Source organism: Galeopterus variegatus, unplaced genomic scaffold, assembly GCF_000696425.1.
Source record: "Galeopterus variegatus unplaced genomic scaffold, G_variegatus-3.0.2 Scaffold247, whole genome shotgun sequence".
Classification (NCBI taxonomy): domain Eukaryota; kingdom Metazoa; phylum Chordata; class Mammalia; order Dermoptera; family Cynocephalidae; genus Galeopterus; species Galeopterus variegatus.
The window spans coordinates 696,575-709,182 of NW_007726358.1; the positions used below are offsets into that span (position 1 = coordinate 696,575).

Here is a 12,608-nt window from a genome sequence, read left to right on the forward strand (position 1 = left end):
AAAAAAAAAAAAAAAAAAAAAAAAAAAAAAAAAAAAAAAAAAAAAAAAAACCCCCCAAAAAACACACCCCCCCCCCCCCCCCCAAAAAAAAAAAAAAAAAAAAAAAAAAAGTTCATGTCAGCAGAACAGGTATATTAAATAAAATATAACTATCTCCCATTACATAGAATGTAATGACAGATGTAGAAAGCGTTGTCAGAATACACCTTTATACCTTTCCTTTCTTCTATGTATCCAACTCTAATTATCAAGATAACCTAACACTTATATTTAAGTTCCTTTCCTTTAGTTTATTTGGTACTATCCTATAAAATCTAAATATATAATTTGCATGTGGTAAAAATATGGAGTAAGCATAAAATGTTAGCAATTCTACTAGAAAATTTAAAAAAGCATACTTGAGCCAATGATCTAATAACTGAAATCTTTTATTGCTTTTCAATAATAAAATAGCCTGATGAAGTTCATCCATATAATCATGTCCATTACTGATCAGGCATGGGCTAGTGAAAAAGCAATGAACCAACAATGTGGAAATTTGGTACAGTACTGATTCTGCCAATAACTCACTATAGGATTTTAGACAAGGAAATTAACCAGTTTAGACCTCAGTTTAATAATATGAATAATGAGAAGTTTAAAAAGCCATTATGAATTCTAGATTACAATGAAAATACCTAAAAAATTTTAAAGTACTCAAAAAATATGAAGTTCAAATAGCATAGAAAGCTTCTAAAGTCTATAGAAAAAATCCTTTGCTTTAGAAAAATGTATGAGGAGGAAAAAAGGGACATTATTTACAACTTCATTGGAGAGCTTTGGCAAAACAATTAGGCTTCATAAATCATCTCGGAAAAGGCTGGTATAAAAATTTAAGATAAAAAGATCACTGTTAAAGGTTATTGTTTTATATTTGCATATAGTATATTAGATTTAGCACTTTTTAAATTAACTTTATTTATTTTGCTCCATGAATGCCTAGAATAGTAATAAGGCATCCTTATATAACTTCTTTATACAACATGTTTATTACTATTTCCAGGACTTGATGCATAATTGTACTATCTTTAATTGTTAAGACATTCACAGTTGATTATGCCATATGATATACTGTTGTTTATTTCTTTATTTGCTTGCAAGTCCTTGGTCAACAGTACGAAGGCCATTTATAAAATTGTTTTTTATTAGAAAATGCCAAATACTTTATAAGGATTAATTTTTGACCGAGGTTTCAAGAATTCACTGTAGTAAAAGAAAAACAAGGTAAACATTATCTGTAGGTTCTGAACTTCTGAAAATGTATATTCTACCAGGTTGATGCTCAAAAAGCAAAACCTTCACTATCTCCCTGGGAACACTGAGTTAGCTTCTAATTTTTAAACGAGGAATATAACAGTTGTTCAGCCTCAGATTTCATGCCCCCCCCAAGTATATATATCCAAAAATAGTCCTTTTGATAGTTTAAATGTTTTAAAAGTTAATATGCTCTTGAAGTTACTGTGGAACAAGAAAGTACAGAATCACTTCCAAGATCAATATATCATAAACAATTTTGAAAGTAAGAGGAAAAAACAGTTTCCACCTGATGCCTGTAACAGCTGCAGGGGACTGCCACAGACAAAATGTCTGGTATCAGCTCAGGAATGAGGTTCTGGAATGTAGACGACTGTAACAGTTTGATATCTGAACATTTCAACCTCAAAGAGAGGAAACCAGGTATCTGAGAAATGTCATGTACACTTACTGCTAAATTTAAAATAGTGTCAACAGAAATGGTTGTTGATTGAAAAATGGGAAAGCTACTAACAGTTATATAAGTCAGACTTCCATTTACTTTTGAGAGAAAAAAGGAGCTATTTCAAAAGGCATTACTGACTGGATTGCAAATGAACGACATTAAGAGATCTACAAAATAAATCTGTAGTCAATTTTAGAAAAGAACCTTTCAGACACAGAGGAAGAGATAAGAACAATTCACTTGTAAAAAGAGAAGCAGAAAACAGGCAACAAATTGCTTCTTCAGAATAGCCAGCACAACTCTTATGTTGAATGGCATGCTAGTGATTAACTAAAATATTTGGTATTCGAATAAAACTATATCTCTTCTTCAGGGTTAAAAATAAAACCAATGCAACATTATGCTGTCTCCCTTCCTAGAAGAATACACAATTACAACATAGAACCGGCATGATATGTTAGAGCTTTAAAAATCATAGTTCCATTGGGAAAATGGTCATAAGGAAATATTTGGTATTCGAATAAAACTATATCTCTTCTTCAGGGTTAAAAATAAAACCAATGCAGCATTATGCTGCCTCCCTTCCTAGAAGAATACACAATTACAACATAGAACCAACATGATATGTTAGAGCTTTAAAAATCATAGTTCCATTGGGAAAATGGTCATAAGGTTAAGATAAGACTCTTATTACCTACATTATGCATTTACTTTCCCAGAAGCTACAGATTTCTGTTATAAATATGAAAGATGGCTCAAATTTAGATTGTGATTTTAGGTGCAAATAAGCTATACCTTTTTCCTGATAGAAGTGATACTGATTTTTATTTAAAAATTTTAATTACAAATTAAAACAATAAATGTTATTGATTTTGTTCCTTAACTCTGAACAAAAACGAAGTAAAGATTTTTTTTTTTAACTTGGTGACTTTACCACCTCAGTTATTATATAAAAGACTATGACTAATTTCATTTCTAAAAACAGAACAAAAGCAAGATTTGCATTTTACCAGAAGCAAGTAGGAGGAAACATGAGGTGGATATAAATTCCTGACACTGAAAGTATTTTAACACTAGAATGAGATCTAATATGCAGGTTATAGATTTTAAAACCTGCTAAGAGTTTTTAAAATTGTCTGGGCTCTTATTTTTTCAGGATGAACTGGTACTATTTGATAAGAAGATTAAAAACTGATACTATTTCAGGAGGACAATTGTTTGTATATTCTCTCATATAAAAATTAAAATATAACAACCACATATTCTTAGGAATTCAAGTACATCAAATATAACTGGACTACCAAAATACATTAACTTCTAGAAATCTAAAAATTTAGAACCTTAATCTTACTGGTATGAAAACTCTTTTTTTTTTAGATTATTTTTTTTCTTTTTTGATTACATTAAAATATAATCATATTTTCCATTCTCCTTAATTTCACATAATTCTACAGTGTGAAACATTCATAAGATCATAGGTGGTTTTGGTGGGGCATGGGTTGTTTGAATTTTCTGGGTTTTTTTTTTTTTTTTTTTTTTTGCAGAAGGTGGAGGGGAGAGATTCTATATTTGGAGGGTATGAAACTGATAATGAGGTCCCTTAAGAGGCAAAAGTCTTGGAAGCCCATTCTACCAAAGACCTGACCTTTACTGTGGTGAATAAGAGCACCTTTGGAGTCAGACCTGGGGATTAGAATTCAGTTCCTAATCACTTCCCAATTGTAAGATCTTGAGCAAATTAGCTATTTAAGTCTCGTTCTCCTCACTACACAATGGAAATAACAAGAATCATAGCTATCAGAATTCAGTTCCTAATCACTTCCCAATTGTAAGATCTTGAGCAAATTAGCTATTTAAGTCTCTTCTCCTCACTACACAATGGAAATAACAAGAATCATAGCTATCACTCAGGGTTACTATGATACTTACATGAACTGATATACTCCAAGCACTTAACTCTGTAAGTGCCAATAAACAGGAACTATTTTTACCACTACAATTACCTGTTACCTTTGGTTTGAAAACTGTGAGAGTCTTCCTTGGTACAGGGCTAAGTGTATAGAGGAATTCGACTCAGCTTTCCAGAGCAAGTTTATCTAATCTGGCTACAAAACCTAAATTCAGGACTGAGATCACCAAGGAAGGGTACATAAAAACATGGTATCACTTTCTAGTCCTTCCTCCTATAATGTTTTTAAATGTAAACTTAAAAAATTTTAGATTTCTGCTCACCTCTACTGAATACCATATTGTACTATATAATACTTTAAAAAAGACAAGTTACAGTGTCAAACTATTATCATATGAGAATAAGTACTTTTTAAAAAGTTAGCTATGAAAACAGCTCTAGATTCTGAAATTTCCCTATTTATGTTTTCGAAAATTAAAATATTGATATCATTTAAGCAATAGTACAATAATCCTAAAAAGAAAAATGTTCAACTTCTTAAAAGGGCTGATTTGTGATTCAGAAAAAATTCTAGTCTCCATGTTATTTTAATGAAAATCACCAAGGTCTAAAGAAGCACCATATATATATAGAATACTACAACAGTGAAAAAATCTCTGAACATTAATACAAAATGTTTTATGGATGAAGATGGTTACCCTTACTAATGCCAATGAAGGAAAAAAGCACAATACTTGAAGGAAAAAGGGCAGAAGGGTTATGAGTATGCTTCCTTATGCTAATTTTAATAGCTTCTTTATACAATCTACCACATTCTTTCAAGTAAATCAGTGCTGCCTATTTTTCATTAATAAATAATTGAAATGTTATTAACCCACGAGGAAAAAATTTAAATATATGATAGATACTGGTTACTTAAGATAAAGATATGTTCTTCTAACCATGAAAACTGTTGTTATATTAACCTCAGGTCTAGAAAACATTAATAAGCTGACTGGAAATAGTTGAAAATAGGTATTTTCTGAAACTGACTATGAAAATAATACTTAAGTGATACAATTAACAAAATTCTACTTCAAAAAGTGATCACCTCTCTACAAACATGACAAGTATTAATGCTCAATTATTAAATTTCTAGATAATTAAATTAAGTGACCATTCACTTAAGAGCAATCAGGGAACATGTGCCCAAATATAATCTAAAAACAGTCTCAGTGAAATATTCTCAATGCTGTTTGAGTCAAATATTTGAATAACAGATTGAGATCTCCTTACCTCTTGCTGTGGTCCAAGTTTTAGGATCAACACTTTAAATTACTCCAAATGACCATATTTAGCAGGAGACTTGACAGGATACAACATCTCTGCATTCCATGTAAAAGCAGAGAGAATGAATCATAATCACACTGGCTCAGACCTTATCCACCACAGGAAAACTCCAAGTCAGGTCTCCACAGCACTTTTAGATTCCAGTTCTGTTTTCAGGCCACCCTGAAAACAGCAGCACTTTCTTGGCCTTGCCTTGATGGAGCCGAGTTAGCTGGCTATCATGTGTGAGAGCTCTGCCTTCAGGAGCTTAATCTGTCTCTCTCAGCAAGTACTGCTTTGCCACACCACAGAAACACCCCAGCCTAAACTCACACTTGCAGAACAGGCTTCACCAGTATAGCTCCACCCTCAACCTCACACAGGCGACTATTTCCTGTTCAGAAAACATCCACATGAAATTGATATTTAATTATGTCTTTCATCTTTAAAAAAATTACTTATTATTCAGTTGTTTATACATATTTGCTAATCAGGTGGGAAAGAGTATAACCAGTAAAAATGATGGCACTTAGTCCCCAATAAAATAAAAAAAGTAATTGATCAGGTAGGAAGTACTGCCAGTAAAAGGCTGAATCATTAAACTAACAGCGACAGGCTAAGAAAACAAACCTTTTATTATCTCTGCTGATAATGAGCTTTGTTATTCCACCAACACGTTAAAAAAGTGTCAATTTACACAGCTTCCGTGTGAAAAATTCTGAGAAAACATCTCTTATGCATCTATTAGGCAATTAAAATAAAGAAGTTTCTTAAGAATGAAAATCCAGAATTGAACACATTCTCCTGAGTATGACCTTCTCCTTCACATGCTGCTCAGGTACTGAATATGCAGCTCCACTTCATCCCTGGGGTTTCAAGGCACTTCCTTTATCAGAAACATTCAGCAGCAAAAGTGAAAATCCTTGGCAATTATTATCAAACTAGCATTAAACCAATATCAATTTCTTACTTTTTAAAACGTTATTAGTTGTTTGCATACCATACTATATATTTTGTTTGTTTACCTCTCTTCCTCTCATCACACTTGAATATAAACACAAAAACAGAAGAATTTCTATCTGTTGTGTTCAGTGTTTTAGCCATAGCACTTAGTACATACTCAATAAATTCTTGATCAATAAATGAATGAATACTGGAAATAACCAAAAATGGAAAAGTCTCTTTACTTAGGGAAAGGAGAAGACTAATTAGGGGCTTATTCCTAGTACTGGCTAATTGGCTTATGGGGGTTTTGGAAACATTTCTGATAATTATAAACATGAACAATTTCCATTATAGTTATCAGTAAAGAATTATTTGGAGCATCCATCACATATAAAGGATTAAAATTAGTATAAAACAGAGTATCTACCCACAGACAAAATAATGCAGATGGGGGAAAAGACACATAAAAAGTGAAGAATCAAACTCAAAATGAGATAGTTCATTGTCATATGTGATTTCTAAATGAGTGACACAATCAATAGCTACTGTAAGCTGAAAAGTAGTTGGGACCAGTCTCATCAACATTACCTGGGATTTTACTAGAAATGCAGAACCTCAGGTTCCATCCTAGATCTACTGAATCATGATCTACATTTTAACAAGATCTCTCAGGTGAACCGAATGCACATTCAAGGCTGCAAAGCAGTGGCCTAGGAAGCCTTCACAAAGGGCATGGTATGTCACTTCAGGCAGAAGAAGGACCATAGGCAAGGGAAGGGAGAAGCCCAAAGCATCCTGAGAGAAGAATAAGGAAACATGTCACTAAAGCTGAATACAGATAAGAAATGGTAAAACAAACAAACAAAAAAAACCAAAAGAACAGGCCACAAAGATAAGTTAGTTCTAGTATTTGTGGAACACCTTAAATTCCACACCAAAGATTTTGTATGTAATTCTGACACGGAAACATGTCACTAAAGCTGAATACAGATAAGAAATGGTAAAACAAACAAACAAAAAAAACAAAAAGAACAGGCCACAAAGATAAGTTAGTTCTAGTATTTGTGGAACACCTTAAATTCCACAACAAAGATTTTGTATGTAATTCTGACACAGGGGGAAATCACCAGTTTTCTGAAGCTAAGGGTTACATGATAAAAGCTGTATTCTAAAAATTTAACCCAGTTGTAAATATTAGGATGAATTAATTCAACAGGTATTAGTTATGCATCCACTGCATATACATCCTGTGGGGGAGATAAAGATGAATGAGACATATTTGACACTGGTGAGGAGAGCACCACTTAGTGAATAAGTAAAATAGCTGCTATTAGATATGACCAGGGGGGGACAGGAGATGGGGTTAGGGAGAAGTGGGTCAAGGAAGCGTTGATGGAAGAAGTAGATTCTGGCCTGAGTCTTGAAATGTAAGGAAGATTTCAACCATTCAAAACTGCGAAGAGGGTCTTTCAGACTGTAGGAATAGCAGGAGCAAAGGGAAAGCTAAAAAACCACGTCATGTGTTCAGAGAACACAGAAGTAGATTCCAGTTGGGTATACAGGGAGAAAGACTACAACATTAGAATGAAAAGGGAGGATGGCTGAAAATGCCATAATAAAATAGAGTTTGGAGTTATGTTTTATACATTGTAAGAAAAGATTGAAAGATATGTTTTGAACTAATAAGACATTAGAAAAAATAATGTCTGAAACCAAAATTCACAGATTAAGTAGGTTCCTATAAGCACTTCTCTGTATACTCAATTTAACCCATCTTTTGCTCTAATTTCTGTTCTATTAATATAGGCCTTGTGGAAATGCACATACATTTTCATTTAATCCTATTGTAATCAGCCAGTGAGCGGCCGGTCTGTATGTGGGATCCGAACCCTCAGCGGGAGCGCCGCCGCCCTCCCAAGTGGCGCACTGTAGCGCCATAATAAAATAGAGTTTGGAGTTATGTTTTATACATTGTAAGAAAAGATTGAAAGATATGTTTTGAACTAATAAGACATTAGAAAAAATGTCTGAAACCAAAATTCACAGATTAAGTAGGTTCCTATAAGCACTTCTCTGTATACTCAATTTAACCCATCTTTTGCTCTAATTTCTGTTCTATTAATATAGGCCTTGTGGAAATGCACATACATTTTCATTTAATCCTATTGTAACAAAGGCAAAAAATATAAAAATAAATATTTGTTTTGAGAGACAGAACAATAAACTTTACTCCATTCTAGAGTAACCTATTCTGTTCTGGAGTGGGAAGAATTCTGGGTTTTGAGTTAATTGCACATGAGTTAATCTATGTCGAGTGCTCAGTATAGAGCCTGGTATATGGTAAGTACTGTGTAAGTATTAGCTATGATTACTATCACGTGTTGGAAGATTTTAGTAAGTCCTAGTTGTGAAGCCTCAGGCAAGTCTCTTAAGTTTTCTGAGTCCCATTTGTTAAAAAAGGGGTGGAATGGGCCGGCCTGGTGGTGCACTGCTACAGTGCGCTGCTTGGGAGTGCAGCGGCGCTCCCACCGAGGGTTCGGATCCCACATACAGACCGGTTCCCGCTCACTGGCTGAGCGAGGTGCGGGTGCAACACTGACGGTTGTGATCCCGTTGCTGGTCCCGGTCCCGGTCTGGTACGGGCGCGACACTGAGGGTTGCAATCCGTTGCCGGACACGAAAAAAGACAAAAAGGAAAAAAAAAAAAAAAAGGGGGGTGGAATGGGATAGAAATAATTCCCTATCCCTACCTACCTTGCAGGGTTATACCAAGATTCAAGTCCAACTTAAATAATGGAAATATATGTATTTTTAAACTCTAAAGTACTTTATAAGGGGCCGGCCTGCGGCTCGCTCAGGAGAGTGTGGTGCTAATAAAGTACTTACAAATATATGGTAGCATAAATTTTCTAACTGTTTTTCCCTGATCCGTACTGAGAAAATATTATCTTAATCCATCCTTTGCAATGTATTCAGCGAGAAAGCTTCCCCAGGCATTCTGGCATCTTAGTATCCCTCTGACTCTTGCATCAATACCTCCTTAGGGTACTGATTTTAATATCTGACTGTTAAAGTGTTAGCCTCCAGAACACAAGTAAGCACATACTTAATGGAAAGAATACTCAATATTTAACACAACACATCAACTAGGATAAGTAAAAACCTGGACCTTTTTTACTTGATATATAAATGTGTGATCACTTCATACTAAAGCAGCATGCAAAGAAACATGGCTACAAGGGAGCAAAGTGCTGGAAACTCAAAGAAAGAGAAAACAGAAACAACCCAGGAGCAAAAAAGTGAAAATAAAGAAAAAAAAAAAAGTAATTAGGCAAGATTGCAAGTGAAACAACAAAAAAAGCAAGACAGTAGCGGACAGGTTTCCTAAAAAAAAACTACGAAATTTTTTAATTTCAAAATTATGCTACAAATTCAGGCTAATCTGTTACTTTATAAACTACTTCTTAAATAAATATAAGGATTACATCAGAGATATATGAGTTACAATGCCTTCCCCCCAAATGAAAGCCTCAGCTACTTCTATGTCTGCTAACAAAAGAAAAAAAATACAGCTATGATCAAAAAGACAACAAAAATTTATTACGTAAAGTCTACTTAAGTGACTGTCCAAAGAGGCTCCTTTCCCATCATAGTCCCATGAAAACTACTGTAATTAATTTGTTTCAGTGGTATACTGTGATATGTTAGCATATAGATTTATATCAATAAATAATATCTTAAACATGTATATCAACTAAATAGATCTAGTTTCTGACACTTAAGAATTTAAATAACATAGCAGATAAACATAAATCAATAAATATAACAGCTGACATTTGTTAAGTATCCAGAGGTCTTATACCTAATTTTCAAAAGTTCAAAACTTTTTAGATAAGGGAAGTTGAAAATCAGAGAAGACAAATGATACTCTCACAAATAGTGAAAAGTGACATAGGGATTAAAACCCAAGGTTACCTGAGCCCTCGTCCCTTCTACCATGCTGATTTTCACACAGGTATATAAATTAAATAGCTGCGTTAAATCTACTGTCACAAAAGAGTCTATTTTATTTTTATTTTTATTTTTATTTTTTTTCCTTTTTTGTCTTTTTTCGTGACTGGCAATGGATCGCAACCCTCAGTGTCGCGCCCGTACCGGACCGGGACCGGCAACGGGATCGCAACCCTCGGTGTTGCGTCCGCACCTCGCTCAGCCAGTGAGCGGGAACCGGTCTGTATGTGGGATCCGAACCCTCGGCGGGAGCGCCGCCGCCCTCCCAAGTGGCGCACTGTAGCAGTGCGCCACCCGGCCGGCCCTAGTCTATTTTAAAAAACTGCCAGTTATTACAGTTATTTTAAAACATCTTAAACATGTTAAAATAATGGCAGTTATGTTTTTAAGTGGTTGCATTAAGAAGGACCCCTGGAAATTATCTATTTGCACAGAAAAAATTACAATATATTCTTTAATAACGGTATTAATTAATATATGCTTATTGTAAAGGATTTAAATACAGAAACAAATAAAGAAAAGATGAAATATCTTTTGCTGTCTCCGTAATCCCATTCCCCTTTCCAGTAATGTATGTATCCTTCCAGATCCTCATCTATGAATTTATAATAGGAATACACTGTTCTGTGGATTATTTCCCAGGGTTAGTACATAGACCTCTATCTCTCTTTTTGATGGTTACAAAGTTTCTCTTTGATTGTTGCAAAGTATTTTACAGTACAGACCTACCAAATGTATTTTGAAAATGTAATTTCCAACATTTGTGTGTTAAAGCAATGCTTCAAAGAATACTCATCTAGATGTGAGGTATATTTAAAACTGCAAAGTGACCAATTCAAAAATGACAAAGGACTTAAATAGACATTTCTCCAAAGAAGATATATAAATGGGCAATAAGCAAAGGAAAAGATGCTCAACATCATTACATTTCTGTATAAGTGCTACCTGGATCAACAGAACATTACCAGTACTGCAGAATTCTCTCTCCTGCCCAATCCCAATCATCTATCCCCTCTCTCATAAGTTAACCACTACGCTAACTTCTAACAGTATAGAACAGTCTTGAACTGTTAGAATTCTGAACTCAATATATGTATGTAGTCATACAGAATTATACAGAGTAAGTAAGTGTGTGCATCAGGCTTCTTTATTTTTGAGACATTCATCTGTGTTGTTCCATATAGTTGCAACACATTCATTTTCATTAGTGTAGAGGAATCCATTGAACGTATATATAGTCATGCATTGCTTACAACAGGGATGCATTCTGAGAAATGTGTTGTTAGGCAATCTCGTCATTGCACAAACACCATCAAGCATACTTACACAAACTTATATGGTATAGCCTATTACACACTTAGGCTGTAAGGTATAGCCTATTGTTCCTACGTGAGTAATGTGTTGCACTATTAAGTTATGATGGCTATGACATCACCAGGCGATAGGAATTTTTCAGCTCCATTATAATCTTATGGGACCACCCTCATATATGCAGTCTGTCATTAACCAAAATATTGTCATTCAGCACATGACTGTATCTTTATTATCCATTCTACCATGGATATACTTTGAGTTTTTCCAATTTTTGACAATTGGAAATAAAGCTGCTACGAACACTCCTATACATGTCTCTTGGTCCACGTATATGAATTTATATATATAGATATATATATACGTGTGTAGATGTGTGTGTGTGTGTATAAGTGGAACTGCAGGGTTACAAGGCATGAGTGTGTCAACTTTAGAGATAATGCCAAACAATGATTATCCCAAATTGTGCTCCCACCAACAGCATATGAAAATTCCCATTAATCTACATCCTTGCCAACTTTTAATATTGTCACTCTTGAATTAACCATTCTGGTGGACGTATACTGGGGAGTCAAAAAGGCTTTAATTTGCATTTCCCTAAAGACTAATGATGTTGAACATCTCATCTTATGCTTATTGAACATGTTGGATGTTTGCTGTAATTACCTGTCTCAGTTTTCACTGACTTAAAAAAAAAATCAGTTATCCTTTCCTTATTGATTCTTTACACACTTTGGTTATGAGACATCTGTCAGATATGTGTTCTGCAAATATCTTTCCACTTTGTGATTTGCCCTTTTACTATCTTAACAGCATATTAAGATAAAGCTCTTAATTTTAATTAAGTTTAATTATTAAGCTTTTCAGTTATGATTAATGCTTTGTCCAACCCAAGGTCATGAAAATATTCTACTGTATTGTCATCTAAAAAGTCTTATTGTTTCACCTTTCACATACAGATCTATAATTCTCCTGGAATGGATTTTTGTGTACAGGGTTAAATAAGGGTTAAGTTTTTCTTTTTATAATCGGATGTCCAATTGACCCAGCAATCTTTATTGAAGTGATTGTCCTTTTGACACTGCCCTGAAATGCCACTTTTGCCATAAATCAAGTATCCACATAAACACAAGTTTCTGAACTCTATTCTGTTCTATTTGCTATCCTTGCATGTATTCCAGTGTCTCAATGAGTGAAGTTTTTACAGTAAATTTCCTACATTTTTGTTCTTCAAAATTGTCTTAGTAGTCCTCGCTCTTCATCTCTGTATAAACCTTAGAATCAGTTGTAAATTTCCACAAAAATCCCATCTCAAAGCTTGGAGCATTCATTTATTAGCAACTCTGCCTCTTTGGGCTCTGACCTCCATTTTTTTTTTTTTTTACC

General features: G+C 34.2%; 1 protein-coding gene across 3 annotated transcripts in view; it reads right to left on the reverse strand.

Moving 5' to 3' along the window:
• The window catches only part of ARHGAP32 (Rho GTPase activating protein 32), a 102,823-nt gene that overhangs the window by 64,106 nt on the left and 26,109 nt on the right, over positions 1-12,608 (reverse strand). Inside the window, exon 1 of one of the 3 annotated variants that reach the window (XM_008566499.1) lies at positions 4,923-5,254. The exons of the other annotated variants lie outside the window; for them this stretch is intronic. The gene's annotated coding sequence lies outside the window, so the exon portion shown is untranslated. Of the gene's footprint in view, positions 1-4,922; positions 5,255-12,608 lie in introns of those variants that run through there. 3 annotated transcript variants of the gene reach the window in all.